Raw genomic sequence first — 7824 nt, 5'->3', positions numbered from 1 at the left:
AAAAAAAAATACGGAAATTTGCTGATTTTGTGTGAATTTTGCAGATTTGTGAAAAACTGGAAGAACGTATTGATGTAATTTGGAGTCTAAAGGGCCACAGAAAATGCTACGGCGGGCCAGATTTGGCCCCCGGGCCTTGAGTTTGACACATGTGACTTGTATGAATTACGTATTGTCATTTTCATTCTTAAAACAACAAAATTTCCATTCAACTTTATATTTTGGTTCGTCTGATTATGTAATTTTTAAATATTAAATGATTGATAATTTGATCAGTTACTCAGTACTTGAGGAGTCTGTTTTTACCAAGTGATTTTGGTAAATTATAAGATATTGATTACTCTGCTATACGTAATTTTGTGAAAAATTCACATAATTCAATGATACACTGCAAAAACACAAAATCTTACCAAGTATTTCTGGTTTAGTTTCTAGTGCAAATATCTTATTACACTTAAAATAATACAAACTTACTCAAAAGTAACTTTTCAGCAAGATATAGAGGCTTGTTTTAAGAAAATAATTCCTTAATAACGATTAAAAAGTTCTGGTTCTATTGGCAGATAAAAAAAATTATAATATGGGGAAAATATTTGGTTATAAGTTAAATAATCTGCCAATGGAAATAGTGCTTTTTTCATCGATATTAAGAATTTATTGATTTAAAACAAGCTCCTGTGTCTTGCTAAAAGTTACCTGCATGTTAGTTTTGGCTTATTTCAAATACTTGGTCAGATTTAGTGTTTTTACAGTGCATGCAAAATGTTTGTGGTGTGAAACTAAAAAGGCACATCTTCTTAACACTCCACCTCTAAGACGATACAGACTGACGGCAGCTTTATGCTGTGAGGTTGCTTTCATTAGAAGAGGAAAATTTAATGTTTTTAGATTTGCTGCGAGGATAAACGGATCTACTTAAAGGGAAAACCTGTAAAAATAAGTACCTGTTAGGAGAAAAGGGCAGAGGACTAGTTTCATTCTCACAGCTGTGGTTGCAACAAAAGGTGGTGCATACTTTTTCACATTTTAATTCAAATCAATGTTTTCAAAACCTGTGCTTTGTTTTCCTCTTATTTCACCACTTTGCACCACTTTTCTATTCGTCCTCCACATAAAATCCCTTTAAAACACGTTGACGTTTTTGCTTGTAGCCTCACTAACATGCACGGAGTTAACGGCAAACATTGCTGTAGGCTGTGAAGCAAACGAAATTAAACGTTGAGGAAATTTCTGCAAAGTGGCAGTTCCCTAATTAAGACGTTATCATGCAAAAAGATGGCATGTCAGCAAAACGTCAGCGGAGTTACGGTCCGTGTTAGACCCCTGCTTCTCCCTCCATGCCATCTGATTACAAACACGCAGCACATCAGGAGAAACGGGGAGATAGAGGTCAGCCGGGGTTCTGTGCTGGAGCATCAATATTAATTTAAATTGACGTCACTGAGGGAGCTAGCTTAATCCGGAGCTTCGTTTTGGAGCATTTGACATCTGTCTGCTTGTGCACAGGCCAGTTTTTGCATGTACAATTTGTGGGTCATGGCAGGAAATGTAAAAAAAAAACAGCATCAGTGAGACTCAACAGCTGCTCACATGTGCGCTTGCTGTAATTATGCAGAACAAAGTTTTCTGTATGGATTGTACGTGACCCACAAAGCAGCATTCATGTCTCAAAAATACCTCAAACGCCCCTTTTTACATGTTCAAGTAGGTCACAATCAAACATGCACTAATATTAACAGAGCTCTGATGGGCTTGATCTTTAGTAGGACACGGCATCCCTTTTTATGCTAATCTGTCAGTTCTCATGAATATTTGTCCTTATACGTCTAAAATCTTGTTCCTGCTTGTCTTCAAAGTTTAGATTTGAGGCCTGAACTCATTTAATAAGCAAGACGAGTGTCCATGTGTCTCCTGTGCAGATAATCACTATCAGATTTGATTATTAATGAGTAGCAACATCCATTTTACTGAAGGATCAGATGTTTTTTAAATGCCTTCTGATTCCTGTTAAAACTCAATGAAACCAAGATGCATAATTTTAAAACTTTTTCCACATAAAATGTGACATTTCCACAAAAACATGCAAATATCTTAGTTGCTAAAGTGTTCTGATCCTTAAACTTAAACATAGGTGAAGAAAATTTTCAGCATTGAGTCTTGACTTCACTTCCACCGAATCAGATCATCTAAAATAAAGTTCTTGCATTTTTCACACTTGCATCCTTTAGCAAAAGTCAAAGTTTGCAGAGAGGCTACAAAGAATCACAAATATATTTTTCTACAAATCTGTCAGTAGAGGGAACGATGCAAAATATTCCACGTGACAACAATCTTCTGTTTTTTCCAAATGTCTCGTCTAAGTAGTAAGATTATAAGGCCTTTTCTTCCTAAAACGACATCCTGGCCTGGTTAAAATCTTAAATACTACATCACAATAACGCTTTCTTTATAGATTACCAAGAAAAAGTTCATAAATATGCCATTAATTCATCTCTAAACATGTTATAAATCATTAATAGCTGTTTATTATGCATTAATTAAGCTGAGAATGAGACAATTTGTCAAATAGTGAGCCAAGTTTCTTCACCATTTATTTTATCTAGAGTTGTTATACTAAACATTTCAGACGACCTTGTAAGAACAATAATTGCAAATAGCTTCCTTCTCACCCTTAATTAATGCATAATAAACAGTTATTAATGATTTATTAAGTGTTTATAGTTGAATGAATAACATATCTATGAACTCTAAGTGGATCCTTATTGTAAAATGTAACCAAATCTTTAAAAAGAAACTTTTAGGAAAAGTGTGTAATATTCTGTTTCAATCAAAATTGAAGGTTTTCCAAAAACAACTCAGAGAATCGCCAAAGATTGACAATGAAGCACGGTGGTGGCAGTATAATAATACTACTATTGCAACTTCTGTAGCTTGAAATCGCCTATTGGGAATAAATACAGTTATTTGACTCTAATTGGTTGAATTGAATCATTATGAATATTTCAAGACATCAGTCAAAACATTCAGGGATGTTTGCTTAACATAAAGAAGAAGTCGTGTTTATTTATTTTTTTGTTGTGACTATGTTTCTAAAAATGTAAATTTTTCATCTTTATCTTGCAAAAGACTTTAGAAGTTTAATTTTTGACTGGTTGTGAACTTATCTAGGAAAAATAAAGCTTTTGTATTAGATCATTTTACATCCAACTGTTGTGTCGTTTTTTATTCTGGGGTGCAGCAAGGTTCAACACTTGGTCCCCTCATTTTTTCTCCTTTATATTCTTCATTTGGTCTCCTTTTTGGAGTCATTTTACCACAAAAATGCCTTGACAACATCAAAACTGGGATGCTTTGAACCTCTGTTTAGTGAAAACAATGCGGAGGTTATTCTGTTCAGTCCAGGCAGCACCTCTGATTTTAAATCTTCCTTGCATGCCTTACATTAAACGCACCGTTACGAACCTTACAGATTATGAACAATGGTTTTAAGTGTTTTCCAGTTGAGGCAGAACAAAACAAGAACCTGTTTTGAGAAAATGTAACGTTTCGTCTGGCTTAATTTTAACTTATTTTACCGGAGTTTCATCGGTTGTGTGTTTTTATCCTGGAATCTGCAGCAGTGTTTTACGCAAATCTTTCAGCCTTTGTTTCCTCTGTCTGCATGTTTCTGCCTCTTGACTCCTGAGCGTGTAAAGTGAAAATCACCTGCACACACAAAGAGAAGCCCTCACCTGCAGCCAAGCAGGCGGGGGAAGCAGTAAACCTGTACTGCTGTTTGACTGATGGCTTTCAGAAGTCAGAAAGAAAACAATACGGCATGAAAAGCTGATGTCTGACATTTGCTGCTGTTTGCCTGCAGGCTCATCGCTAACGCATGTAAAAAATAATAGAAGCAGAGAGCACACAGTGCAAAGTTTGACTTTGATCAGGCATTCGGCGCAGGTTATTGATGAGAGAGAGACAGATTTTCTCAGCAGTCATCAGTCTTTGTCAGTTAAATTGTCTGAACACTGCGTTCTGAGGCAAACCTTTTGCATTTTGCAGGGTTATGCTTCCTCTTCAGCCATCAGGTTTTATTTTGGAACATGCATCCTTGCTCTGCTGCAGTACATTCACTGGAAGGTTAAGTGAGTTATGAATTTCGAAATGCACTTTTGTTCATTTCAAACTTTAAAAAAGAAAGAGAAAGAAAGAAAATTGCCCTTGCAATCATTCCAGATCGTCATACCCCATCAACTTTAATCAAATAAAGTGTATGAAAGTAGCTTGTTGCAGTTTGGGGATTTTGTTTGCTGCTCCATTCATGTGTCCTGCTTTTGAAGGGGCTGTTAAACAACTTGTTCCGGAAATTAAACAACGAATAAATTAATCACCAGGGCGTACAGCGGGGAAGCAATCTGCAGTGCTATTAATCTTCATTACCAAAGCACACTCCAGCTTCTCACGTGAGACTGTTTGCAGTTTGCTGTGGTTTTATATTTAGTTTAAGCCTTGAGCGTTTCATATTTTACAGGCTACAACCACAAATGAATGTACAGTATTTTTCGGACACGTTCCCCTGTTTTGAACCATGCGGCTTGTAGCCCGGTGGAGAAGTGACCAGGCTTATCTGTGGGTTTTTCTTCCACCACCAGGGGGCGCGTTAGCAGGAAGTGAATCACTGGAAGTCAACATTAGAAACCAAAGAAAGTTTTTCATTTAGAACAAGCACATGCTAGCAAACTCATGCCGGGTCATCATGGAAACAACACGAAGAAGTCCATATATGATGCCGCTTTTAAGTTGAAGGATATCGATCTGGCAGTACAGGAGGGAAATGGAGCCGCTGACGCAAGTTCGGCGTTAACAACCCATGGTTCGGCGTTGGAAACGGAGAGCTGCGTCCATTGTCGTGTTAACGAAGGAGTGCGTTCAGTCCAACTGTATCATCGTGAGTAGTTTATTTCGCATCACACCAACTCTCAGCATGGACATTCCCAGCAATCAGAGTCACCTGTCTACTTAAGCCTGACGCGCCCCGTGATGTCATCACAGGTGGCCATTTGTAGTTTTTAACCGTACATACCATTAACACCACATCCATAATAGCAGATTTATTAAGGTGAAAAACAGAGAGCGGCGGAGATACCAGCGGCTTATATATGTACATTTCCAAAAAAAAAAAAAACTTTGTAGGCGCGCTCTTATAGTCCGGAAAATACGTAGTTTTTTATATTGGAAAAAAAAAAGTAATAAAAAGGAACACAGTAGCGAGTTTTAGATTTTGAACCTAAGTGTGTGAGTTTGTGAAAGATAAACTTACAGCAGTAAATTGTGCTAACTTTTATTAATTTTGTCAAAACCTCCAAGAGTTGAAAAAAGCACTTAAAAAAACTAATAGAAGAAAAAGACAGGAGCGGAATCTGTTTCCCAGAATGCTTAGCGGCATGTTTCTGTATCCTGAGACGGAAGTGCGTTGATCAGACTCTTGTGTTATTAAGGCAAATGTTTATTTTAATGTCCTTTTCACACTGTTTCTCAACTGAATTCATTGAGATGTTTAATAAAATTCATTATCACATCAGAAGTTTTGTTCATGCAATTTGAAACAATAATTTAAATTATTCAAAAGTAAAATAAGTATTTATTTAAACTTGATATTGTGAGTAAAATAATACAGAAATGTGGCTTTTTAACGAGATGAGCGCTTTTTTTTTTCTTGCACATTGTGAAATAATTATTTGGTTTAAACTGCAGCTTTAAGTTAAAACTCACAATTCAAGATTAACGAACTTTAAAAACAATGTTTAGACAACTTGTCTCTTGTCGTTACATCAACTTTCTGAGTTAAAACCAAAACAATTTTTTTGCATTTTCAAGGCAGCAGGTGAACTTTCACGTCCAACTTAAACCTTCTAATGTTTTACAGCCAATTACTTTCAGCAAGGTGAAAGTTATTTCAAAAACCTTGACTTCCTGCAGGACAATGATATTAAACACACAACCAGAGCTACAGCAGGGAAGCTTAATATGTCGGAACGGCCTAGTCAAAGTGCTGATCTAAACCCCAATTGAAATAAAAGACAAGAATTGAAAGGTGATGTTCACAGATCTATCAAATCCGATTCGTTTTGAGTTATTTTGTAGAGAAAAAGCAAAAAAGTTTGAGACGCTTGATGTGGAGTCGTAAAGGCTTCCATCTGTAACACTTTTGACTTCTGAGCCAACAACAAGATTTTTAAAAACGTGTTTTGTTTTTCTTCCACTTCACAATTATCAGCTTGATTTTTTATCGAGTCAAGTTTGTTTGTATAGAATATTTCAGCAACATGACATCATGAAAACATCATCCAGTCATCAGTTATGAAACAATCATTTTGTCAAACGCCACAATCAAAATCACGCAGTGAAAATACATCAATTATGCTGATGAATGTTCCAGATATTATGAATCAAAGGTTCCCTAAAAGGCTTGATTTATAGGCACTCAGTGTTTCAGCTGTTTTGCAGGTTTCTGGAAGTTTGTTCCCGACTTGTGGTGCATAGAAGCTGAATGCTGCTGTTGCCATAGCAACCTTCCAGACCTCTCAAGCCTTCTGGTTCTGGTTCTGCTCTGCGTCCCCAGAACCGGAACCAAACATGGAGGAGCACCATTCAGCTTCTATGTGCCACAAATCTGGAACAAACTTCCTGAAAACTGCAAAACAGCTGAAACACTGACATCCTTTACATCTAGACTAAAAACCTAACGGGTTAGATTTGCTTTTGAAACATAACGAATGAAACATTAATCAACAGTCTGACGTGTAACAGTGACACTTGACAAAATGTAATCCTCCAGTTGTTGATTTTTGTGTTTTTATGACGTAAAGAACTCCAAACTGCCCTCTTCCTGAAATGTGCTGTATAAATAAACTCAATTGGTTGATTGAACTAAAGATAAACGCATGGATGAGCTTCTCTAGATCTTGCTCAGGCATTAGTCCTCTAATCCTGGAGATGTTCTTCAGGTGATAGAAGGCCGACTTTGTAACTGTCTTTATGTGGCTCTGAAGGTTCGGGTCAGAGTTCATCACTTCTCCCAGGTTTCAGGCCTGACAAACCAAAATATGCTTCTAGTGATGTGAATACTTTTGCAGTAAACATTCAAATAAGTGTAGAAGTTGTTAAGATACGTTACACTTATTCTCATCTAAAGATGACGTATGAATCGGCTTTGTGCGTGTTTGAGGATTTACCAGAACGCGACTCAAAGGACTCCAGAGATACCAAAGATTTTTTCTTTTCTTTTCTTTTCGTCACGTAGGGAATACACAAAGAAAAGTACCTGGGATTTGGATCACCTTCCCGCTCACAGCTACTGTTTACTTCCTGGTAAGAAATGTAAAATTTCCTCATTTTCAAGGATGATTCATTCTCCGTCGTCATGACCTAGTTTCAGTCTGCAATCTTTGTGCTCTTTAGCGTTAATCTCAGTTGATTTCTAAAGATTATCCTCTAAATTGTGACCTTTTCTTTAAGTAAAGTTTATCTCTGAGAATCTGAGTGAGATGGATGAGTTTAAGAATGATCTCCTGCTGAGTCAATTGCCTGTTTTTTGTTGGGGTTTTTTAAATCAGATCCCACATCCCTGACACTGAAAAGTCATTTCACCGAAACAGGAAGGTAATCTGACTGAGAAAACAAAGAACGAACAGGAAGAGGCGTGTTTGTCGTAGTCGTACAAAAACAACAGACTTTAGGTGTTGTTCCCTAACGAAACCCGACTGACTCTAATAGACACACGTTGCCATACATGTTTGTCTCGTCACTTATGTGCAAAGTATGTTTTGATTGCTTTAATGT

This window comes from Poecilia reticulata, chromosome 19 (assembly GCF_904066995.2).
Source record: "Poecilia reticulata chromosome 19, P_reticulata-male-v2, whole genome shotgun sequence".
In the NCBI taxonomy this organism is placed as follows: domain Eukaryota; kingdom Metazoa; phylum Chordata; class Actinopteri; order Cyprinodontiformes; family Poeciliidae; genus Poecilia; species Poecilia reticulata.
Note: the sequence above shows the minus strand (reverse complement) of the source record.